Source organism: Ambystoma mexicanum, chromosome 2p (assembly GCF_040938575.1).
Source record: "Ambystoma mexicanum isolate Mex_15411 chromosome 2p, UKY_AmexF1_1, whole genome shotgun sequence".
Lineage (NCBI taxonomy): Eukaryota > Metazoa > Chordata > Amphibia > Caudata > Ambystomatidae > Ambystoma > Ambystoma mexicanum.
This window is the reverse complement of record NC_090923.1, coordinates 1,308,096,099-1,308,122,110: the sequence shown is the minus strand read 5'-3', so window position 1 is coordinate 1,308,122,110 and position 26,012 is coordinate 1,308,096,099. Positions and strand designations below refer to the sequence as shown.

At 44.5% G+C, this 26,012-nt stretch overlaps 5 non-coding genes across 5 annotated transcripts; all 5 read left to right on the top strand.

Moving 5' to 3' along the window:
* Positions 1–2,362: 2,362 nt before the first annotated feature.
* Positions 2,363–2,469, top strand: LOC138567970 (U6 spliceosomal RNA). Its single transcript, XR_011302347.1, has one exon. It is a non-coding gene; the product is annotated as a U6 spliceosomal RNA (small nuclear RNA).
* Positions 2,470–7,838: 5,369 nt separating this feature from the next.
* LOC138567969 (U6 spliceosomal RNA) lies at positions 7,839–7,945 on the top strand. Its single transcript, XR_011302346.1, has one exon. It is a non-coding gene; the product is annotated as a U6 spliceosomal RNA (small nuclear RNA).
* Positions 7,946–13,304: 5,359 nt separating this feature from the next.
* LOC138567968 (U6 spliceosomal RNA) lies at positions 13,305–13,411 on the top strand. The gene has a single exon (XR_011302345.1). It is a non-coding gene; the product is annotated as a U6 spliceosomal RNA (small nuclear RNA).
* Positions 13,412–18,769: 5,358 nt separating this feature from the next.
* Positions 18,770–18,876, top strand: LOC138567966 (U6 spliceosomal RNA). Its single transcript, XR_011302344.1, has one exon. It is a non-coding gene; the product is annotated as a U6 spliceosomal RNA (small nuclear RNA).
* A 5,359-nt stretch (positions 18,877–24,235) lies between these two features.
* Positions 24,236–24,342, top strand: LOC138567965 (U6 spliceosomal RNA). Its single transcript, XR_011302343.1, has one exon. It is a non-coding gene; the product is annotated as a U6 spliceosomal RNA (small nuclear RNA).
* Positions 24,343–26,012: the final 1,670 nt, after the last annotated feature.

The window sequence follows — 26,012 nt, the reverse complement described above, 5'->3', positions numbered from 1 at the left end:
GCAAGTCTTTATTTTTGAATACATCTTTTTTAATGAAGATTGAAATTGTATGTTCATTCATTTTACACGACAACACAATACATTTTGCGCCAAATTCAACACTAATGACTCTGGAGCCTTTTACTTGTGAGTCCTATTGACTGAATGAACAGCCCCATCCCCTTCAATTTCTTGACTTGTACTTTTAGAAGTGGCACGCTGCTTTTGTTTTTTTATCCCATTCTACCAAACTCAGTATTAACACTTTCCCCCTTGTTGTGCACTCCAGCGTAAACTGCTTTAAGGTGCTATTTGCAAACATCGCTCTGAACTACAGCTTTACTTGCTTCTAGGCCTTAATCTTTAATTGGGGCTGAGCAGTGTACTCCGGATTTGGCTGCTTTTAGTTGGTTGATTTCTTTTTTGATTTCTGTAACTTTCAAACAGTCCCATTGTGAAATACCATTGTCACAATGTGATGCAGTGCAGGAAAACTTAAAATTAATGGTAGGGAGAGGGAGAGGGAGCGGGGGTTGTGGGGGATGGGAAGGAGGGAGGGAGGGAGGAGAGAGAGAGAGAGAGAGAGAGAGAGAGAGAGAAAACAATTAAAAGCCTAAAATCTTTGCCATGCAAACACATAGCCCCCGAATACCATATTTTCTTTATGTGGAAAGGGGCTCTGTGGCTGGTATGGCAGCCTGTTGATGCTTTGTTGAGTTGCTTGGAACGTGCATGGAAGGAGACCTGAAGCACTCCCGACCAGGTTGCATGCCTCCAAGTTACTGAAATCCCACAGACCTCCTCCCTGTGCCACAAAGTTCTGGGCGCTGAGCTCTGCAGTTGTTCCCCACAAGTTGCCAAGCACCCCAGATTTACTAGTTACTACTACCCCACCTCGACCACTATATTTTCCCCAGATACTTGCTACTGTGGAGTAAGCAGGGCTAAGAAAGAGGGAGAGGGGGTTTGCCTATGCAAATCATCTGCCAGTTTGCTTCCTGCAAGGTCATTCCATCTCACCAGCTGACACCTGGGCAGCGGCAGGTAATTTGGAGAACAGACATATATGGACAGGCCACAAAGCAAAGGCTGAGCCGTTGATTGAGGATCCCTTTTGCCATGTCTCCCTAAGTTACCGAGGACCAGAAAATTCCACCCTCAGCTCTCATAGAGAGGTCCTTGGCCGATCGTAGCCGATCAGAGGAGTGAAGTGTCGGAGGTGACTGTACACTGCCTCACCTGCCCTGCTTTCTACAGTGGTAATGCTTTTGCAGAAGGGGCCTGTACAAGAGATTTTGTTCTGCACTGTGGGAAAGTGACATTTATCCACTGACATTAACCAAACTACTTGCGCTGTTCAATGCACATGTATGCAGAGAAATCATTTTATGTTTTTTGGGGAAGGTCTAGAGGGTCCTGCTGGTGATTCTTTTAAGCTGTCTGCTACTCTTGCTTTTACATAGAGTCTTCCCTGCCCAGGAAGGTATACTGTATGTCCCTCCCTTACAATGAAAACTCTGTTCAAAGCACAGAGGTACATAGGAATGGATCTGTTAAGAAATGAGACAAAAAGCCTGTAAAATTTCAAAGCAGGCAGCATTTGGACTTACAATAAACTGACTCACAGTCAAATGTGCTATCATTTGACCCACTGAACCCCTTACCTTTTGTGTCATACTTTTGCTCTCAGTGGGGTTGCCCAAAGTTCCCTTCTTAAAGCGGCTTTCTTTTAAAAAATCCTAGACCTGCTTTTTGTGGCACACATGCCTCATATCCCGTTGCAGTTGATAAAGTCACATCATCTCCCACCAGTACAAGCTGTACAAGATTTCCAGGGCTTATCCTTGCAATCTAGACGTGGGTCGAAGGTTGAGCAATCCTTAAATCAGCTGCAAAGTTAAAATTGAAATCAGCCTGAGAATCCTTTAAAGGATGGTCCAACATCTGTTGCTTACAGGGCTCAATCGGACAGCCTCTGGTGCTGACGCTTTAAGCCACCTCCTGTTCTTGCCTTGTCCTTGTTACAGCCATGGGCCCACATACACTCAGAGGTACAGAGTTTTTCTCATGTCTATGGGTCTGTTGTGATGCTCTCAGGCTTGCATCAGCCAGCCATTGTGATGGGGAGGGGGTGTCATTTTGCAAGCACCCTGGAGCATTAATCTTTATATCTTTAAATATAATTGGCATTAAACTAAAACCCTTTAGGACCAGATCAATACAGCAGCAAAGAATGCTTATTCATTGTTGTTTGCCTCTTCATTTCATATCACCCGATATCTAAATGGTGTTTGGACTTTCTGCCCTCTGACATAAGGACATTTGGTATGGCAAACCTTTGACCAGAGGTCCTAATCAATGGTTTGATTGACTCTCCCTTTGCGCTTGCTTCTGCAACACATGTACTAATATTGGAATGATAATGGGAAAATTAAATTGGCCCCTGCTCTAAAGGATGACACGCACATTCGTAAAGCATTCACTATTTTAGGCACATGTCTGGACAGAAACTTTCTTAATTTGCAAGTCTTTATTTTTTAATATATCTTTTTTTATTGAAGATTGACATTTTATGTTCATTCATATTACACGACAACACAATACATTTTGCGCCAAATTCAACACTAATGCCTCAGGAGCCTTTTACTTGTGAGTCCTCTTGACTGAATGAACAGCCCTGTCCCCTTCAGTTTCTTGACTTGTACTTTTAGAAGTGGCACGCTTCTTTTTTTTTTTTTTTTTTATCCCATTCTACCAAGCTCAGTATTATCACTTTCCTCCTTGTTGTGCACTCCAGCGTAAACTGCTTTAAGGTGCTGTTTGCAAACATCGCTCTGAACCACAGCTTTACTTGCTTCAGGGCCTTAATCTTTAATTGGGGCTGAGCAGTGTACTCCGGATTTGGCTGCTTTTAGTTGGTTGATTTCTTTCTTGATTTCTGTAACTTTCAAAAAGTCCCATTGTGAAATACCATTGTGACAATGTGCTGCAGTGCATGAAAACCTAAAATTAATGGTAGGGAGAGGGAGGGGGGGTAGGGGGGAAGAGAGAGGGCGGGAGGGTGGGAAGGAGTGAGTGAGGGAGGGAGAGAGGGAGGAGAGAGAGACAGAGAGAGAGAAAACAAAGAAAATATGGTATTTGGGGGCTATGTATTTGCATGGAAAAGATTTTGGCCTTTTAATCAAGTGGGAAGGGGCTCTGTGGTTGGTATCCCAGCCTGTTGATGCTTTGTTGAGTTGCTTGGAACATGCAAGGAAGGAGACCTGAAGCACTCCCGACCAGGTTGCATGTCTCCAAGTTACTGAAATCCCACAGACCTCCTCCCTGTGCCACAAAGTCCTGGGCACTGAGCTCTGCAGTTGTTGCCCACAGGTCGCCAAGTGTCCCAGATTTACTTTCTCAGAGTTGCTAGTTACTGCTACCCCACCTCGACCACTATATTTTCCCCAGATACTTGCTACTGTGGATCAAGCAGGGCTAAGGAGAGGGAGATTGGGTGTGCCTATGCAAATTATCTGCCAGTGTGCTTCCTGGGAGGTCATTCCATCTCACCAGCTGACACCTGGGCAGCGGCAGGTAATTTGGAGAACAGACATATCCGGACAGGCCACAGAGCAAAGGCTGGGCCGTTGATTGAGGATCCCTTTAGCCATGTCTCCCTAAGTTACTGAGGTCCAGAAAAATTCCACCCTCAGCTCTCATAGAGAGGTCCTTGGCCGATCGTGGCCGATCAGGGCTGTGAAGGGTCAGGGGGGACTGCACACTGCCTCACCTTTTCACTGCTTTCTGTAGCGGTAATGCTTTTGCAGAAGGGGCCTGTACAAGTGATTTTGTTCTGCGCTGTGCGAAAGTCACATTTATCCACTGACATTAACCAAATTACTTGCGCTGTTCAACGCACATACATGCATAGAAATCATGTTATGTTTTTTGGGGAAGGTCTAGAGGGTCCTGCTGATGATTTATTAAGCTGTCTGCTACTCTTGCTTTTACATAGTCTTCCCTGCCCAGGCATGTTTAAGGCATACTGTATGTCCCTCCATTACAATGAAAACTCTGTTGAAAGCACAGAGGTACATAGGAATGGATCTGTTAAGAAATGAAACAAAAAGTCTGGAAAAATGTCGAAACGGGTAGGATTTGGGCTTACAATTAACTGACTCACAGTCAGATGTGCTATCCCCTGACCCACTGATCCCCTTTCCTTTTGTGTAATCCTTTTGTTCTCAGTAGGGTTTTCCAAAGTGGCTTTCAAATAAAAGATCCTAGACCTGCATTTTGTGGCACACATGCCTCATATCCCGTTGCTCTTGATAAACTCACATCATCTCCCACCAATACAAGCTGTAAAAGATTTTCAGGGCTTAGCCAAGCAAACTAGACGCAGGTCGAAGGTTGAGCAATCCTTTAATCAGCAGCAAAGTTAACATTGAAATCAGCCTCAGAATCTCTTAAAGGATGGGCCAACATCTGTTGCTGGCAGCGTGCAAAGGGGCAGCCTGGGTGCTGACACCTTAAGCCATCTCCTGTTCTTGCCTTGTCCTTGATCCAGCCATGGGCCCACATACACTCAGAGGTACAGAGTGTTTCTCATGTCTATGGGTCTGCTGTGATGCTCTCACGCTTGCATCACCCAGCCATCGTGATGGGGAGGGGGTGTCGATTTGCAAGCACCCTTGAGCATGAATCTTTAAATATAATTGGCATTAAACCAAACCCTTTAGGACCAGATCAATAAAGCAGCAAAGAATGCTGATGTATTGCTGTTTGCCGCTTAATTCCATACCATCCGACATCTAAATGGTGTTTGGTCAAACGTTTGCCATATCAAATGTCCTTATGTCAAAGAGCAGAAAGTCCAGAGGTCCTAATCAATGGTTTGGTTGGCTCTCCCTTTGCGCTTGCCTTAAGGCGTCAGCACCAGAGGCTGTCCGATTGCGCCCTGCAAGCAACCAATGTTGGCCCATCCTTTAAGAGATTCTGAGGCTGATTTCAATGTTAATTTTGCTGCTGGTTTAAGGATTGCTCAACCTTCGGCCCACGTCTAATTTCCTTGGCTATGCCCTTGAAATATTTTACAGATTGTATTGGTGGGAGATGACGTGGGTTTATCAAGAGCAACGGGATATGAGGCATGTGGGCCATAAAAAACAGGTCTAGGATCTTTTGTATAAGAAAGTCTCTTTAAGTAGGGAACTTTGGACAACACTGCTGAGAGGAAAAGGATTACACAAAAGGCAAGGGGGTCAGTGGGTCAAGGGATAGCACATCTGACTGTGAGTCAGTTTATTGTAAGTCCAAATCCTACCTGTTTCAACATTTTTCCAGGCTTTTTGTTTCATTTCTTAACAGATCCATTCCTATGTGCCTCAGCAACCCATGTACTAATATTGGAATGAAAATGGGAAAATTGAATTTGACCCTGCTTCAAAGGATGACAGGCACATTCGTAAAGCATTCACTATTTTTGGCACACGACAGGACAAAAACTTTCTTAATCTGCAAGTCTTTATTTTTGAATACATCTTTTTTAATGAAGATTGAAATTGTATGTTCATTCATTTTACACGACAACACAATACATTTTGCGCCAAATTCAACACTAATGACTCTGGAGCCTTTTACTTGTGAGTCCTATTGACTGAATGAACAGCCCCATCCCCTTCAATTTCTTGACTTGTACTTTTAGAAGTGGCACGCTGCTTTTGTTTTTTTATCCCATTCTACCAAACTCAGTATTAACACTTTCCCCCTTGTTGTGCACTCCAGCGTAAACTGCTTTAAGGTGCTATTTGCAAACATCGCTCTGAACTACAGCTTTACTTGCTTCTAGGCCTTAATCTTTAATTGGGGCTGAGCAGTGTACTCCGGATTTGGCTGCTTTTAGTTGGTTGATTTCTTTTTTGATTTCTGTAACTTTCAAACAGTCCCATTGTGAAATACCATTGTCACAATGTGATGCAGTGCAGGAAAACTTAAAATTAATGGTAGGGAGAGGGAGAGGGAGCGGGGGTTGTGGGGGATGGGAAGGAGGGAGGGAGGGAGGAGAGAGAGAGAGAGAGAGAGAGAGAGAGAAAACAATTAAAAGCCTAAAATCTTTGCCATGCAAACACATAGCCCCCGAATACCATATTTTCTTTATGTGGAAAGGGGCTCTGTGGCTGGTATGGCAGCCTGTTGATGCTTTGTTGAGTTGCTTGGAACGTGCATGGAAGGAGACCTGAAGCACTCCCGACCAGGTTGCATGCCTCCAAGTTACTGAAATCCCACAGACCTCCTCCCTGTGCCACAAAGTTCTGGGCGCTGAGCTCTGCAGTTGTTCCCCACAAGTTGCCAAGCACCCCAGATTTACTAGTTACTACTACCCCACCTCGACCACTATATTTTCCCCAGATACTTGCTACTGTGGAGTAAGCAGGGCTAAGAAAGAGGGAGAGGGGGTTTGCCTATGCAAATCATCTGCCAGTTTGCTTCCTGCGAGGTCATTCCATCTCACCAGCTGACACCTGGGCAGCGGCAGGTAATTTGGAGAACAGACATATATGGACAGGCCACAAAGCAAAGGCTGAGCCGTTGATTGAGGATCCCTTTTGCCATGTCTCCCTAAGTTACCGAGGACCAGAAAATTCCACCCTCAGCTCTCATAGAGAGGTCCTTGGCCGATCGTAGCCGATCAGAGGAGTGAAGTGTCGGAGGTGACTGTACACTGCCTCACCTGCCCTGCTTTCTACAGTGGTAATGCTTTTGCAGAAGGGGCCTGTACAAGAGATTTTGTTCTGCACTGTGGGAAAGTGACATTTATCCACTGACATTAACCAAACTACTTGCGCTGTTCAATGCACATGTATGCAGAGAAATCATTTTATGTTTTTTGGGGAAGGTCTAGAGGGTCCTGCTGGTGATTCTTTTAAGCTGTCTGCTACTCTTGCTTTTACATAGAGTCTTCCCTGCCCAGGAAGGTATACTGTATGTCCCTCCCTTACAATGAAAACTCTGTTCAAAGCACAGAGGTACATAGGAATGGATCTGTTAAGAAATGAGACAAAAAGCCTGTAAAATTTCAAAGCAGGCAGCATTTGGACTTACAATAAACTGACTCACAGTCAAATGTGCTATCATTTGACCCACTGAACCCCTTACCTTTTGTGTCATACTTTTGCTCTCAGTGGGGTTGCCCAAAGTTCCCTTCTTAAAGCGGCTTTCTTTTAAAAAATCCTAGACCTGCTTTTTGTGGCACACATGCCTCATATCCCGTTGCAGTTGATAAAGTCACATCATCTCCCACCAGTACAAGCTGTACAAGATTTCCAGGGCTTATCCTTGCAATCTAGACGTGGGTCGCAGGTTGAGCAATCCTTAAATCAGCTGCAAAGTTAAAATTGAAATCAGCCTGAGAATCCTTTAAAGGATGGTCCAACATCTGTTGCTTACAGGGCTCAATCGGACAGCCTCTGGTGCTGACGCTTTAAGCCACCTCCTGTTCTTGCCTTGTCCTTGTTACAGCCATGGGCCCACATACACTCAGAGGTACAGAGTTTTTCTCATGTCTATGGGTCTGTTGTGATGCTCTCAGGCTTGCATCAGCCAGCCATTGTGATGGGGAGGGGGTGTCATTTTGCAAGCACCCTGGAGCATTAATCTTTATATCTTTAAATATAATTGGCATTAAACTAAAACCCTTTAGGACCAGATCAATACAGCAGCAAAGAATGCTTATTCATTGTTGTTTGCCTCTTCATTTCATATCACCCGATATCTAAATGGTGTTTGGACTTTCTGCCCTCTGACATAAGGACATTTGGTATGGCAAACCTTTGACCAGAGGTCCTAATCAATGGTTTGATTGACTCTCCCTTTGCGCTTGCTTCTGCAACACATGTACTAATATTGGAATGATAATGGGAAAATTAAATTGGCCCCTGCTCTAAAGGATGACACGCACATTCGTAAAGCATTCACTATTTTAGGCACATGTCTGGACAGAAACTTTCTTAATTTGCAAGTCTTTATTTTTTAATATATCTTTTTTTATTGAAGATTGACATTTTATGTTCATTCATATTACACGACAACACAATACATTTTGCGCCAAATTCAACACTAATGCCTCAGGAGCCTTTTACTTGTGAGTCCTCTTGACTGAATGAACAGCCCTGTCCCCTTCAGTTTCTTGACTTGTACTTTTAGAAGTGGCACGCTTCTTTTTTTTTTTTTTTTTTATCCCATTCTACCAAGCTCAGTATTATCACTTTCCTCCTTGTTGTGCACTCCAGCGTAAACTGCTTTAAGGTGCTGTTTGCAAACATCGCTCTGAACCACAGCTTTACTTGCTTCAGGGCCTTAATCTTTAATTGGGGCTGAGCAGTGTACTCCGGATTTGGCTGCTTTTAGTTGGTTGATTTCTTTTTTGATTTCTGTAACTTTCAAAAAGTCCCATTGTGAAATACCATTGTGACAATGTGCTGCAGTGCATGAAAACCTAAAATTAATGGTAGGGAGAGGGAGGGGGGGTAGGGGGGAAGAGAGAGGGCGGGAGGGTGGGAAGGAGTGAGTGAGGGAGGGAGAGAGGGAGGAGAGAGAGACAGAGAGAGAGAAAACAAAGAAAATATGGTATTTGGGGGCTATGTATTTGCATGGAAAAGATTTTGGCCTTTTAATCAAGTGGGAAGGGGCTCTGTGGTTGGTATCCCAGCCTGTTGATGCTTTGTTGAGTTGCTTGGAACATGCAAGGAAGGAGACCTGAAGCACTCCCGACCAGGTTGCATGTCTCCAAGTTACTGAAATCCCACAGACCTCCTCCCTGTGCCACAAAGTCCTGGGCACTGAGCTCTGCAGTTGTTGCCCACAGGTCGCCAAGTGTCCCAGATTTACTTTCTCAGAGTTGCTAGTTACTGCTACCCCACCTCGACCACTATATTTTCCCCAGATACTTGCTACTGTGGATCAAGCAGGGCTAAGGAGAGGGAGATTGGGTGTGCCTATGCAAATTATCTGCCAGTGTGCTTCCTGGGAGGTCATTCCATCTCACCAGCTGACACCTGGGCAGCGGCAGGTAATTTGGAGAACAGACATATCCGGACAGGCCACAGAGCAAAGGCTGGGCCGTTGATTGAGGATCCCTTTAGCCATGTCTCCCTAAGTTACTGAGGTCCAGAAAAATTCCACCCTCAGCTCTCATAGAGAGGTCCTTGGCCGATCGTGGCCGATCAGGGCTGTGAAGGGTCAGGGGGGACTGCACACTGCCTCACCTTTTCACTGCTTTCTGTAGCGGTAATGCTTTTGCAGAAGGGGCCTGTACAAGTGATTTTGTTCTGCGCTGTGCGAAAGTCACATTTATCCACTGACATTAACCAAATTACTTGCGCTGTTCAACGCACATACATGCATAGAAATCATGTTATGTTTTTTGGGGAAGGTCTAGAGGGTCCTGCTGATGATTTATTAAGCTGTCTGCTACTCTTGCTTTTACATAGTCTTCCCTGCCCAGGCATGTTTAAGGCATACTGTATGTCCCTCCATTACAATGAAAACTCTGTTGAAAGCACAGAGGTACATAGGAATGGATCTGTTAAGAAATGAAACAAAAAGTCTGGAAAAATGTCGAAACGGGTAGGATTTGGGCTTACAATTAACTGACTCACAGTCAGATGTGCTATCCCCTGACCCACTGATCCCCTTTCCTTTTGTGTAATCCTTTTGTTCTCAGTAGGGTTTTCCAAAGTGGCTTTCAAATAAAAGATCCTAGACCTGCATTTTGTGGCACACATGCCTCATATCCCGTTGCTCTTGATAAACTCACATCATCTCCCACCAATACAAGCTGTAAAAGATTTTCAGGGCTTAGCCAAGCAAACTAGACGCAGGTCGAAGGTTGAGCAATCCTTTAATCAGCAGCAAAGTTAACATTGAAATCAGCCTCAGAATCTCTTAAAGGATGGGCCAACATCTGTTGCTGGCAGCGTGCAAAGGGGCAGCCTGGGTGCTGACACCTTAAGCCATCTCCTGTTCTTGCCTTGTCCTTGATCCAGCCATGGGCCCACATACACTCAGAGGTACAGAGTGTTTCTCATGTCTATGGGTCTGCTGTGATGCTCTCACGCTTGCATCACCCAGCCATCGTGATGGGGAGGGGGTGTCGATTTGCAAGCACCCTTGAGCATGAATCTTTAAATATAATTGGCATTAAACCAAACCCTTTAGGACCAGATCAATAAAGCAGCAAAGAATGCTGATGTATTGCTGTTTGCCGCTTAATTCCATACCATCCGACATCTAAATGGTGTTTGGTCAAACGTTTGCCATATCAAATGTCCTTATGTCAAAGAGCAGAAAGTCCAGAGGTCCTAATCAATGGTTTGGTTGGCTCTCCCTTTGCGCTTGCCTTAAGGCGTCAGCACCAGAGGCTGTCCGATTGCGCCCTGCAAGCAACCAATGTTGGCCCATCCTTTAAGAGATTCTGAGGCTGATTTCAATGTTAATTTTGCTGCTGGTTTAAGGATTGCTCAACCTTCGGCCCACGTCTAATTTCCTTGGCTATGCCCTTGAAATATTTTACAGATTGTATTGGTGGGAGATGACGTGGGTTTATCAAGAGCAACGGGATATGAGGCATGTGGGCCATAAAAAACAGGTCTAGGATCTTTTGTATAAGAAAGTCTCTTTAAGTAGGGAACTTTGGACAACACTGCTGAGAGGAAAAGGATTACACAAAAGGCAAGGGGGTCAGTGGGTCAAGGGATAGCACATCTGACTGTGAGTCAGTTTATTGTAAGTCCAAATCCTACCTGTTTCAACATTTTTCCAGGCTTTTTGTTTCATTTCTTAACAGATCCATTCCTATGTGCCTCAGCAACCCATGTACTAATATTGGAATGAAAATGGGAAAATTGAATTTGACCCTGCTTCAAAGGATGACACGCACATTCGTAAAGCATTCACTATTTTTGGCACACGACAGGACAAAAACTTTCTTAATCTGCAAGTCTTTATTTTTGAATACATCTTTTTTAATGAAGATTGAAATTGTATGTTCATTCATTTTACACGACAACACAATACATTTTGCGCCAAATTCAACACTAATGACTCTGGAGCCTTTTACTTGTGAGTCCTATTGACTGAATGAACAGCCCCATCCCCTTCAATTTCTTGACTTGTACTTTTAGAAGTGCCACGCTGCTTTTGTTTTTTTATCCCATTCTACCAAACTCAGTATTAACACTTTCCCCCTTGTTGTGCACTCCAGCGTAAACTGCTTTAAGGTGCTATTTGCAAACATCGCTCTGAACTACAGCTTTACTTGCTTCTAGGCCTTAATCTTTAATTGGGGCTGAGCAGTGTACTCCGGATTTGGCTGCTTTTAGTTGGTTGATTTCTTTTTTGATTTCTGTAACTTTCAAACAGTCCCATTGTGAAATACCATTGTCACAATGTGATGCAGTGCAGGAAAACTTAAAATTAATGGTAGGGAGAGGGAGCGGGGGTTGTGGGGGATGGGAAGGAGGGAGGGAGGGAGGAGAGAGAGAGACAGAGAGAGAGAGAAAACAATTAAAAGCCTAAAATCTTTGCCATGCAAACACATAGCCCCCGAATACCATATTTTCTTTATGTGGAAAGGGGCTCTGTGGCTGGTATGGCAGCCTGTTGATGCTTTGTTGAGTTGCTTGGAACGTGCATGGAAGGAGACCTGAAGCACTCCCGACCAGGTTGCATGCCTCCAAGTTACTGAAATCCCACAGACCTCCTCCCTGTGCCACAAAGTTCTGGGCGCTGAGCTCTGCAGTTGTTCCCCACAAGTTGCCAAGCACCCCAGATTTACTAGTTACTACTACCCCACCTCGACCACTATATTTTCCCCAGATACTTGCTACTGTGGAGTAAGCAGGGCTAAGAAAGATGGAGAGGGGGTTTGCCTATGCAAATCATCTGCCAGTTTGCTTCCTGCGAGGTCATTCCATCTCACCAGCTGACACCTGGGCAGCGGCAGGTAATTTGGAGAACAGACATATATGGACAGGCCACAAAGCAAAGGCTGAGCCGTTGATTGAGGATCCCTTTTGCCATGTCTCCCTAAGTTACCGAGGACCAGAAAATTCCACCCTCAGCTCTCATAGAGAGGTCCTTGGCCGATCGTAGCCGATCAGAGGAGTGAAGTGTCGGAGGTGACTGTACACTGCCTCACCTGCCCTGCTTTCTACAGTGGTAATGCTTTTGCAGAAGGGGCCTGTACAAGAGATTTTGTTCTGCACTGTGGGAAAGTGACATTTATCCACTGACATTAACCAAACTACTTGCGCTGTTCAATGCACATGTATGCAGAGAAATCATTTTATGTTTTTTGGGGAAGGTCTAGAGGGTCCTGCTGGTGATTCTTTTAAGCTGTCTGCTACTCTTGCTTTTACATAGAGTCTTCCCTGCCCAGGAAGGTATACTGTATGTCCCTCCCTTACAATGAAAACTCTGTTCAAAGCACAGAGGTACATAGGAATGGATCTGTTAAGAAATGAGACAAAAAGCCTGTAAAATTTCAAAGCAGGCAGCATTTGGACTTACAATAAACTGACTCACAGTCAAATGTGCTATCATTTGACCCACTGAACCCCTTACCTTTTGTGTCATACTTTTGCTCTCAGTGGGGTTGCCCAAAGTTCCCTTCTTAAAGCGGCTTTCTTTTAAAAAATCCTAGACCTGCTTTTTGTGGCACACATGCCTCATATCCCGTTGCAGTTGATAAAGTCACATCATCTCCCACCAGTACAAGCTGTACAAGATTTCCAGGGCTTATCCTTGCAATCTAGACGTGGGTCGCAGGTTGAGCAATCCTTAAATCAGCTGCAAAGTTAAAATTGAAATCAGCCTGAGAATCCTTTAAAGGATGGTCCAACATCTGTTGCTTACAGGGCTCAATCGGACAGCCTCTGGTGCTGACGCTTTAAGCCACCTCCTGTTCTTGCCTTGTCCTTGTTACAGCCATGGGCCCACATACACTCAGAGGTACAGAGTTTTTCTCATGTCTATGGGTCTGTTGTGATGCTCTCAGGCTTGCATCAGCCAGCCATTGTGATGGGGAGGGGGTGTCATTTTGCAAGCACCCTGGAGCATTAATCTTTATATCTTTAAATATAATTGGCATTAAACTAAAACCCTTTAGGACCAGATCAATACAGCAGCAAAGAATGCTTATTCATTGTTGTTTGCCTCTTCATTTCATATCACCCGATATCTAAATGGTGTTTGGACTTTCTGCCCTCTGACATAAGGACATTTGGTATGGCAAACCTTTGACCAGAGGTCCTAATCAATGGTTTGATTGACTCTCCCTTTGCGCTTGCTTCTGCAACACATGTACTAATATTGGAATGATAATGGGAAAATTAAATTGGCCCCTGCTCTAAAGGATGACACGCACATTCGTAAAGCATTCACTATTTTAGGCACATGTCTGGACAGAAACTTTCTTAATTTGCAAGTCTTTATTTTTTAATATATCTTTTTTTATTGAAGATTGACATTTTATGTTCATTCATATTACACGACAACACAATACATTTTGCGCCAAATTCAACACTAATGCCTCAGGAGCCTTTTACTTGTGAGTCCTCTTGACTGAATGAACAGCCCTGTCCCCTTCAGTTTCTTGACTTGTACTTTTAGAAGTGGCACGCTTCTTTTTTTTTTTTTTTTTATCCCATTCTACCAAACTCAGTATTATCACTTTCCTCCTTGTTGTGCACTCCAGCGTAAACTGCTTTAAGGTGCTGTTTGCAAACATCGCTCTGAACCACAGCTTTACTTGCTTCAGGGCCTTAATCTTTAATTGGGGCTGAGCAGTGTACTCCGGATTTGGCTGCTTTTAGTTGGTTGATTTCTTTTTTGATTTCTGTAACTTTCAAAAAGTCCCATTGTGAAATACCATTGTGACAATGTGCTGCAGTGCATGAAAACCTAAAATTAATGGTAGGGAGAGGGAGGGGGGGTAGGGGGGAAGAGAGAGGGCGGGAGGGTGGGAAGGAGTGAGTGAGGGAGGGAGAGAGGGAGGAGAGAGAGACAGAGAGAGAGAAAACAAAGAAAATATGGTATTTGGGGGCTATGTATTTGCATGGAAAAGATTTTGGCCTTTTAATCAAGTGGGAAGGGGCTCTGTGGTTGGTATCTCAGCCTGTTGATGCTTTGTTGAGTTGCTTGGAACATGCAAGGAAGGAGACCTGAAGCACTCCCGACCAGGTTGCATGTCTCCAAGTTACTGAAATCCCACAGACCTCCTCCCTGTGCCACAAAGTCCTGGGCACTGAGCTCTGCAGTTGTTGCCCACAGGTCGCCAAGTGTCCCAGATTTACTTTCTCAGAGTTGCTAGTTACTGCTACCCCACCTCGACCACTATATTTTCCCCAGATACTTGCTACTGTGGATCAAGCAGGGCTAAGGAGAGGGAGAGGGGGTGTGCCTATGCAAATTATCTGCCAGTGTGCTTCCTGGGAGGTCATTCCATCTCACCAGCTGACACCTGGGCAGCGGCAGGTAATTTGGAGAACAGACATATCCGGACAGGCCACAGAGCAAAGGCTGGGCCGTTGATTGAGGATCCCTTTAGCCATGTCTCCCTAAGTTACTGAGGTCCAGAAAAATTCCACCCTCAGCTCTCATAGAGAGGTCCTTGGCCGATCGTGGCCGATCAGGGCTGTGAAGGGTCAGGGGGGACTGCACACTGCCTCACCTTTTCACTGCTTTCTGTAGCGGTAATGCTTTTGCAGAAGGGGCCTGTACAAGTGATTTTGTTCTGCGCTGTGCGAAAGTCACATTTATCCACTGACATTAACCAAATTACTTGCGCTGTTCAACGCACATACATGCATAGAAATCATGTTATGTTTTTTGGGGAAGGTCTAGAGGGTCCTGCTGATGATTTATTAAGCTGTCTGCTACTCTTGCTTTTACATAGTCTTCCCTGCCCAGGCATGTTTAAGGCATACTGTATGTCCCTCCATTACAATGAAAACTCTGTTGAAAGCACAGAGGTACATAGGAATGGATCTGTTAAGAAATGAAACAAAAAGTCTGGAAAAATGTCGAAACGGGTAGGATTTGGGCTTACAATTAACTGACTCACAGTCAGATGTGCTATCCCCTGACCCACTGATCCCCTTTCCTTTTGTGTAATCCTTTTGTTCTCAGTAGGGTTTTCCAAAGTGGCTTTCAAATAAAAGATCCTAGACCTGCATTTTGTGGCACACATGCCTCATATCCCGTTGCTCTTGATAAACTCACATCATCTCCCACCAATACAAGCTGTAAAAGATTTTCAGGGCTTAGCCAAGCAAACTAGACGCAGGTCGAAGGTTGAGCAATCCTTTAATCAGCAGCAAAGTTAACATTGAAATCAGCCTCAGAATCTCTTAAAGGATGGGCCAACATCTGTTGCTGGCAGCGTGCAAAGGGGCAGCCTGGGTGCTGACACCTTAAGCCATCTCCTGTTCTTGCCTTGTCCTTGATCCAGCCATGGGCCCACATACACTCAGAGGTACAGAGTGTTTCTCATGTCTATGGGTCTGCTGTGATGCTCTCACGCTTGCATCACCCAGCCATCGTGATGGGGAGGGGGTGTCGATTTGCAAGCACCCTTGAGCATGAATCTTTAAATATAATTGGCATTAAACCAAACCCTTTAGGACCAGATCAATAAAGCAGCAAAGAATGCTGATGTATTGCTGTTTGCCGCTTAATTCCATACCATCCGACATCTAAATGGTGTTTGGTCAAACGTTTGCCATATCAAATGTCCTTATGTCAAAGAGCAGAAAGTCCAGAGGTCCTAATCAATGGTTTGGTTGGCTCTCCCTTTGCGCTTGCCTTAAGGCGTCAGCACCAGAGGCTGTCCGATTGCGCCCTGCAAGCAACCAATGTTGGCCCATCCTTTAAGAGATTCTGAGGCTGATTTCAATGTTAATTTTGCTGCTGGTTTAAGGATTGCTCAACCTTCGGCCCACGTCTAATTTCCTTGGCTATGCCCTTGAAATATTTTACAGATTGTATTGGTGGGAGATGACGTGGGTTTATCAAGAGCAACGGGATATGAGGCATGTGGGCCATAAAAAACAGGTCTAGGATCTTTTGTATAAGAAAGTCTCTTTAAGTAGGGAACTTTGGACAACACTGCTGAGAGGAAAAGGATTACACAAAAGGCAAGGGGGTCAGTGGGTCAAGGGATAGCACATCTGACTGTGAGTCAGTTTATTGTAAGTCCAAATCCTACCTGTTTCAACATTTTTCCAGGCTTTTTGTTTCATTTCTTAACAGATCCATTCCTATGTGCCTCAGCAACCCATGTACTAATATTGGAATGAAAATGGGAAAATTGAATTTGACCCTGCTTCAAAGGATGACAGGCACATTCGTAAAGCATTCACTATTTTTGGCACACGACAGGACAAAAACTTTCTTAATCTGCAAGTCTTTATTTTTGAATACATCTTTTTTAATGAAGATTGAAATTGTATGTTCATTCATTTTACACGACAACACAATACATTTTGCGCCAAATTCAACACTAATGACTCTGGAGCCTTTTACTTGTGAGTCCTATTGACTGAATGAACAGCCCCATCCCCTTCAATTTCTTGACTTGTACTTTTAGAAGTGGCACGCTGCTTTTGTTTTTTTATCCCATTCTACCAAACTCAGTATTAACACTTTCCCCCTTGTTGTGCACTCCAGCGTAAACTGCTTTAAGGTGCTATTTGCAAACATCGCTCTGAACTACAGCTTTACTTGCTTCTAGGCCTTAATCTTTAATTGGGGCTGAGCAGTGTACTCCGGATTTGGCTGCTTTTAGTTGGTTGATTTCTTTTTTGATTTCTGTAACTTTCAAACAGTCCCATTGTGAAATACCATTGTCACAATGTGATGCAGTGCAGGAAAACTTAAAATTAATGGTAGGGAGAGGGAGCGGGGGTTGTGGGGGATGGGAAGGAGGGAGGGAGGGAGGAGAGAGAGAGACAGAGAGAGAGAGAAAACAATTAAAAGCCTAAAATCTTTGCCATGCAAACACATAGCCCCCGAATACCATATTTTCTTTATGTGGAAAGGGGCTCTGTGGCTGGTATGGCAGCCTGTTGATGCTTTGTTGAGTTGCTTGGAACGTGCATGGAAGGAGACCTGAAGCACTCCCGACCAGGTTGCATGCCTCCAAGTTACTGAAATCCCACAGACCTCCTCCCTGTGCCACAAAGTTCTGGGCGCTGAGCTCTGCAGTTGTTCCCCACAAGTTGCCAAGCACCCCAGATTTACTAGTTACTACTACCCCACCTCGACCACTATATTTTCCCCAGATACTTGCTACTGTGGAGTAAGCAGGGCTAAGAAAGATGGAGAGGGGGTTTGCCTATGCAAATCATCTGCCAGTTTGCTTCCTGCGAGGTCATTCCATCTCACCAGCTGACACCTGGGCAGCGGCAGGTGATTTGGAGAACAGACATATATGGACAGGCCACAAAGCAAAGGCTGAGCCGTTGATTGAGGATCCCTTTTGCCATGTCTCCCTAAGTTACCGAGGACCAGAAAATTCCACCCTCAGCTCTCATAGAGAGGTCCTTGGCCGATCGTAGCCGATCAGAGGAGTGAAGTGTCGGAGGTGACTGTACACTGCCTCACCTGCCCTGCTTTCTACAGTGGTAATGCTTTTGCAGAAGGGGCCTGTACAAGAGATTTTGTTCTGCACTGTGGGAAAGTGACATTTATCCACTGACATTAACCAAACTACTTGCGCTGTTCAATGCACATGTATGCAGAGAAATCATTTTATGTTTTTTGGGGAAGGTCTAGAGGGTCCTGCTGGTGATTCTTTTAAGCTGTCTGCTACTCTTGCTTTTACATAGAGTCTTCCCTGCCCAGGAAGGTATACTGTATGTCCCTCCCTTACAATGAAAACTCTGTTCAAAGCACAGAGGTACATAGGAATGGATCTGTTAAGAAATGAGACAAAAAGCCTGTAAAATTTCAAAGCAGGCAGCATTTGGACTTACAATAAACTGACTCACAGTCAAATGTGCTATCATTTGACCCACTGAACCCCTTACCTTTTGTGTCATACTTTTGCTCTCAGTGGGGTTGCCCAAAGTTCCCTTCTTAAAGCGGCTTTCTTTTAAAAAATCCTAGACCTGCTTTTTGTGGCACACATGCCTCATATCCCGTTGCAGTTGATAAAGTCACATCATCTCCCACCAGTACAAGCTGTACAAGATTTCCAGGGCTTATCCTTGCAATCTAGACGTGGGTCGCAGGTTGAGCAATCCTTAAATCAGCTGCAAAGTTAAAATTGAAATCAGCCTGAGAATCCTTTAAAGGATGGTCCAACATCTGTTGCTTACAGGGCTCAATCGGACAGCCTCTGGTGCTGACGCTTTAAGCCACCTCCTGTTCTTGCCTTGTCCTTGTTACAGCCATGGGCCCACATACACTCAGAGGTACAGAGTTTTTCTCATGTCTATGGGTCTGTTGTGATGCTCTCAGGCTTGCATCAGCCAGCCATTGTGATGGGGAGGGGGTGTCATTTTGCAAGCACCCTGGAGCATTAATCTTTATATCTTTAAATATAATTGGCATTAAACTAAAACCCTTTAGGACCAGATCAATACAGCAGCAAAGAATGCTTATTCATTGTTGTTTGCCTCTTCATTTCATATCACCCGATATCTAAATGGTGTTTGGACTTTCTGCCCTCTGACATAAGGACATTTGGTATGGCAAACCTTTGACCAGAGGTCCTAATCAATGGTTTGATTGACTCTCCCTTTGCGCTTGCTTCTGCAACACATGTACTAATATTGGAATGATAATGGGAAAATTAAATTGGCCCCTGCTCTAAAGGATGACACGCACATTCGTAAAGCATTCACTATTTTAGGCACATGTCTGGACAGAAACTTTCTTAATTTGCAAGTCTTTATTTTTTAATATATCTTTTTTTATTGAAGATTGACATTTTATGTTCATTCATATTACACGACAACACAATACATTTTGCGCCAAATTCAACACTAATGCCTCAGGAGCCTTTTACTTGTGAGTCCTCTTGACTGAATGAACAGCCCTGTCCCCTTCAGTTTCTTGACTTGTACTTTTAGAAGTGGCACGCTTCTTTTTTTTTTTTTTTTTTATCCCATTCTACCAAACTCAGTATTATCACTTTCCTCCTTGTTGTGCACTCCAGCGTAAACTGCTTTAAGGTGCTGTTTGCAAACATCGCTCTGAACCACAGCTTTACTTGCTTCAGGGCCTTAATCTTTAATTGGGGCTGAGCAGTGTACTCCGGATTTGGCTGCTTTTAGTTGGTTGATTTCTTTTTTGATTTCTGTAACTTTCAAAAAGTCCCATTGTGAAATACCATTGTGACAATGTGCTGCAGTGCATGAAAACCTAAAATTAATGGTAGGGAGAGGGAGAGGGGGTAGGGGGGAAGAGAGAGGGCGGGAGGGTGGGAAGGAGTGAGTGAGGGAGGGAGAGAGGGAGGAGAGAGAGACAGAGAGAGAGAAAACAAAGAAAATATGGTATTTGGGGGCTATGTATTTGCATGGAAAAGATTTTGGCCTTTTAATCAAGTGGGAAGGGGCTCTGTGGTTGGTATCCCAGCCTGTTGATGCTTTGTTGAGTTGCTTGGAACATGCAAGGAAGGAGACCTGAAGCACTCCCGACCAGGTTGCATGTCTCCAAGTTACTGAAATCCCACAGACCTCCTCCCTGTGCCACAAAGTCCTGGGCACTGAGCTCTGCAGTTGTTGCCCACAGGTCGCCAAGTGTCCCAGATTTACTTTCTCAGAGTTGCTAGTTACTGCTACCCCACCTCGACCACTATATTTTCCCCAGATACTTGCTACTGTGGATCAAGCAGGGCTAAGGAGAGGGAGATTGGGTGTGCCTATGCAAATTATCTGCCAGTGTGCTTCCTGGGAGGTCATTCCATCTCACCAGCTGACACCTGGGCAGCGGCAGGTAATTTGGAGAACAGACATATCCGGACAGGCCACAGAGCAAAGGCTGGGCCGTTGATTGAGGATCCCTTTAGCCATGTCTCCCTAAGTTACTGAGGTCCAGAAAAATTCCACCCTCAGCTCTCATAGAGAGGTCCTTGGCCGATCGTGGCCGATCAGGGCTGTGAAGGGTCAGGGGGGACTGCACACTGCCTCACCTTTTCACTGCTTTCTGTAGCGGTAATGCTTTTGCAGAAGGGGCCTGTACAAGTGATTTTGTTCTGCGCTGTGCGAAAGTCACATTTATCCACTGACATTAACCAAATTACTTGCGCTGTTCAACGCACATACATGCATAGAAATCATGTTATGTTTTTTGGGGAAGGTCTAGAGGGTCCTGCTGATGATTTATTAAGCTGTCTGCTACTCTTGCTTTTACATAGTCTTCCCTGCCCAGGCATGTTTAAGGCATACTGTATGTCCCTCCATTACAATGAAAACTCTGTTGAAAGCACAGAGGTACATAGGAATGGATCTGTTAAGAAATGAAACAAAAAGTCTGGAAAAATGTCGAAACGGGTAGGATTTGGGCTTACAATTAACTGACTCACAGTCAGATGTGCTATCCCCTGACCCACTGATCCCCTTTCCTTTTGTGTAATCCTTTTGTTCTCAGTAGGGTTTTCCAAAGTGGCTTTCAAATAAAAGATCCTAGACCTGCATTTTGTGGCACACATGCCTCATATCCCGTTGCTCTTGATAAACTCACATCATCTCCCACCAATACAAGCTGTAAAAGATTTTCAGGGCTTAGCCAAGCAAACTAGACGCAGGTCGAAGGTTGAGCAATCCTTTAATCAGCAGCAAAGTTAACATTGAAATCAGCCTCAGAATCTCTTAAAGGATGGGCCAACATCTGTTGCTGGCAGCGTGCAAAGGGGCAGCCTGGGTGCTGACACCTTAAGCCATCTCCTGTTCTTGCCTTGTCCTTGATCCAGCCATGGGCCCACATACACTCAGAGGTACAGAGTGTTTCTCATGTCTATGGGTCTGCTGTGATGCTCTCACGCTTGCATCACCCAGCCATCGTGATGGGGAGGGGGTGTCGATTTGCAAGCACCCTTGAGCATGAATCTTTAAATATAATTGGCATTAAACCAAACCCTTTAGGACCAGATCAATAAAGCAGCAAAGAATGCTGATGTATTGCTGTTTGCCGCTTAATTCCATACCATCCGACATCTAAATGGTGTTTGGTCAAACGTTTGCCATATCAAATGTCCTTATGTCAAAGAGCAGAAAGTCCAGAGGTCCTAATCAATGGTTTGGTTGGCTCTCCCTTTGCGCTTGCCTTAAGGCGTCAGCACCAGAGGCTGTCCGATTGCGCCCTGCAAGCAACCAATGTTGGCCCATCCTTTAAGAGATTCTGAGGCTGATTTCAATGTTAATTTTGCTGCTGGTTTAAGGATTGCTCAACCTTCGGCCCACGTCTAATTTCCTTGGCTATGCCCTTGAAATATTTTACAGATTGTATTGGTGGGAGATGACGTGGGTTTATCAAGAGCAACGGGATATGAGGCATGTGGGCCATAAAAAACAGGTCTAGGATCTTTTGTATAAGAAAGTCTCTTTAAGTAGGGAACTTTGGACAACACTGCTGAGAGGAAAAGGATTACACAAAAGGCAAGGGGGTCAGTGGGTCAAGGGATAGCACATCTGACTGTGAGTCAGTTTATTGTAAGTCCAAATCCTACCTGTTTCAACATTTTTCCAGGCTTTTTGTTTCATTTCTTAACAGATCCATTCCTATGTGCCTCAGCAACCCATGTACTAATATTGGAATGAAAATGGGAAAATTGAATTTGACCCTGCTTCAAAGGATGACAGGCACATTCGTAAAGCATTCACTATTTTTGGCACACGACAGGACAAAAACTTTCTTAATCTGCAAGTCTTTATTTTTGAATACATCTTTTTTAATGAAGATTGAAATTGTATGTTCATTCATTTTACACGACAACACAATACATTTTGCGCCAAATTCAACACTAATGACTCTGGAGCCTTTTACTTGTGAGTCCTATTGACTGAATGAACAGCCCCATCCCCTTCAATTTCTTGACTTGTACTTTTAGAAGTGGCACGCTGCTTTTGTTTTTTTATCCCATTCTACCAAACTCAGTATTAACACTTTCCCCCTTGTTGTGCACTCCAGCGTAAACTGCTTTAAGGTGCTATTTGCAAACATCGCTCTGAACTACAGCTTTACTTGCTTCTAGGCCTTAATCTTTAATTGGGGCTGAGCAGTGTACTCCGGATTTGGCTGCTTTTAGTTGGTTGATTTCTTTTTTGATTTCTGTAACTTTCAAACAGTCCCATTGTGAAATACCATTGTCACAATGTGATGCAGTGCAGGAAAACTTAAAATTAATGGTAGGGAGAGGGAGCGGGGGTTGTGGGGGATGGGAAGGAGGGAGGGAGGGAGGAGAGAGAGAGACAGAGAGAGAGAGAAAACAATTAAAAGCCTAAAATCTTTGCCATGCAAACACATAGCCCCCGAATACCATATTTTCTTTATGTGGAAAGGGGCTCTGTGGCTGGTATGGCAGCCTGTTGATGCTTTGTTGAGTTGCTTGGAACGTGCATGGAAGGAGACCTGAAGCACTCCCGACCAGGTTGCATGCCTCCAAGTTACTGAAATCCCACAGACCTCCTCCCTGTGCCACAAAGTTCTGGGCGCTGAGCTCTGCAGTTGTTCCCCACAAGTTGCCAAGCACCCCAGATTTACTAGTTACTACTACCCCACCTCGACCACTATATTTTCCCCAGATACTTGCTACTGTGGAGTAAGCAGGGCTAAGAAAGATGGAGAGGGGGTTTGCCTATGCAAATCATCTGCCAGTTTGCTTCCTGCGAGGTCATTCCATCTCACCAGCTGACACCTGGGCAGCGGCAGGTGATTTGGAGAACAGACATATATGGACAGGCCACAAAGCAAAGGCTGAGCCGTTGATTGAGGATCCCTTTTGCCATGTCTCCCTAAGTTACCGAGGACCAGAAAATTCCACCCTCAGCTCTCATAGAGAGGTCCTTGGCCGATCGTAGCCGATCAGAGGAGTGAAGTGTCGGAGGTGACTGTACACTGCCTCACCTGCCCTGCTTTCTACAGTGGTAATGCTTTTGCAGAAGGGGCCTGTACAAGAGATTTTGTTCTGCACTGTGGGAAAGTGACATTTATCCACTGACATTAACCAAACTACTTGCGCTGTTCAATGCACATGTATGCAGAGAAATCATTTTATGTTTTTTGGGGAAGGTCTAGAGGGTCCTGCTGGTGATTCTTTTAAGCTGTCTGCTACTCTTGCTTTTACATAGAGTCTTCCCTGCCCAGGAAGGTATACTGTATGTCCCTCCCTTACAATGAAAACTCTGTTCAAAGCACAGAGGTACATAGGAATGGATCTGTTAAGAAATGAGACAAAAAGCCTGTAAAATTTCAAAGCAGGCAGCATTTGGACTTACAATAAACTGACTCACAGTCAAATGTGCTATCATTTGACCCACTGAACCCCTTACCTTTTGTGTCATACTTTTGCTCTCAGTGGGGTTGCCCAAAGTTCCCTTCTTAAAGCGGCTTTCTTTTAAAAAATCCTAGACCTGCTTTTTGTGGCACACATGCCTCATATCCCGTTGCAGTTGATAAAGTCACATCATCTCCCACCAGTACAAGCTGTACAAGATTTCCAGGGCTTATCCTTGCAATCTAGACGTGGGTCGCAGGTTGAGCAATCCTTAAATCAGCTGCAAAGTTAAAATTGAAATCAGCCTGAGAATCCTTTAAAGGATGGTCCAACATCTGTTGCTTACAGGGCTCAATCGGACAGCCTCTGGTGCTGACGCTTTAAGCCACCTCCTGTTCTTGCCTTGTCCTTGTTACAGCCATGGGCCCACATACACTCAGAGGTACAGAGTTTTTCTCATGTCTATGGGTCTGTTGTGATGCTCTCAGGCTTGCATCAGCCAGCCATTGTGATGGGGAGGGGGTGTCATTTTGCAAGCACCCTGGAGCATTAATCTTTATATCTTTAAATATAATTGGCATTAAACTAAAACCCTTTAGGACCAGATCAATACAGCAGCAAAGAATGCTTATTCATTGTTGTTTGCCTCTTCATTTCATATCACCCGATATCTAAATGGTGTTTGGACTTTCTGCCCTCTGACATAAGGACATTTGGTATGGCAAACCTTTGACCAGAGGTCCTAATCAATGGTTTGATTGACTCTCCCTTTGCGCTTGCTTCTGCAACACATGTACTAATATTGGAATGATAATGGGAAAATTAAATTGGCCCCTGCTCTAAAGGATGACACGCACATTCGTAAAGCATTCACTATTTTAGGCACATGTCTGGACAGAAACTTTCTTAATTTGCAAGTCTTTATTTTTTAATATATCTTTTTTTATTGAAGATTGACATTTTATGTTCATTCATATTACACGACAACACAATACATTTTGCGCCAAATTCAACACTAATGCCTCAGGAGCCTTTTACTTGTGAGTCCTCTTGACTGAATGAACAGCCCTGTCCCCTTCAGTTTCTTGACTTGTACTTTTAGAAGTGGCACGCTTCTTTTTTTTTTTTTTTTTTATCCCATTCTACCAAACTCAGTATTATCACTTTCCTCCTTGTTGTGCACTCCAGCGTAAACTGCTTTAAGGTGCTGTTTGCAAACATCGCTCTGAACCACAGCTTTACTTGCTTCAGGGCCTTAATCTTTAATTGGGGCTGAGCAGTGTACTCCGGATTTGGCTGCTTTTAGTTGGTTGATTTCTTTTTTGATTTCTGTAACTTTCAAAAAGTCCCATTGTGAAATACCATTGTGACAATGTGCTGCAGTGCATGAAAACCTAAAATTAATGGTAGGGAGAGGGAGAGGGGGTAGGGGGGAAGAGAGAGGGCGGGAGGGTGGGAAGGAGTGAGTGAGGGAGGGAGAGAGGGAGGAGAGAGAGACAGAGAGAGAGAAAACAAAGAAAATATGGTATTTGGGGGCTATGTATTTGCATGGAAAAGATTTTGGCCTTTTAATCAAGTGGGAAGGGGCTCTGTGGTTGGTATCCCAGCCTGTTGATGCTTTGTTGAGTTGCTTGGAACATGCAAGGAAGGAGACCTGAAGCACTCCCGACCAGGTTGCATGTCTCCAAGTTACTGAAATCCCACAGACCTCCTCCCTGTGCCACAAAGTCCTGGGCACTGAGCTCTGCAGTTGTTGCCCACAGGTCGCCAAGTGTCCCAGATTTACTTTCTCAGAGTTGCTAGTTACTGCTACCCCACCTCGACCACTATATTTTCCCCAGATACTTGCTACTGTGGATCAAGCAGGGCTAAGGAGAGGGAGATTGGGTGTGCCTATGCAAATTATCTGCCAGTGTGCTTCCTGGGAGGTCATTCCATCTCACCAGCTGACACCTGGGCAGCGGCAGGTAATTTGGAGAACAGACATATCCGGACAGGCCACAGAGCAAAGGCTGGGCCGTTGATTGAGGATCCCTTTAGCCATGTCTCCCTAAGTTACTGAGGTCCAGAAAAATTCCACCCTCAGCTCTCATAGAGAGGTCCTTGGCCGATCGTGGCCGATCAGGGCTGTGAAGGGTCAGGGGGGACTGCACACTGCCTCACCTTTTCACTGCTTTCTGTAGCGGTAATGCTTTTGCAGAAGGGGCCTGTACAAGTGATTTTGTTCTGCGCTGTGCGAAAGTCACATTTATCCACTGACATTAACCAAATTACTTGCGCTGTTCAACGCACATACATGCATAGAAATCATGTTATGTTTTTTGGGGAAGGTCTAGAGGGTCCTGCTGATGATTTATTAAGCTGTCTGCTACTCTTGCTTTTACATAGTCTTCCCTGCCCAGGCATGTTTAAGGCATACTGTATGTCCCTCCATTACAATGAAAACTCTGTTGAAAGCACAGAGGTACATAGGAATGGATCTGTTAAGAAATGAAACAAAAAGTCTGGAAAAATGTCGAAACGGGTAGGATTTGGGCTTACAATTAACTGA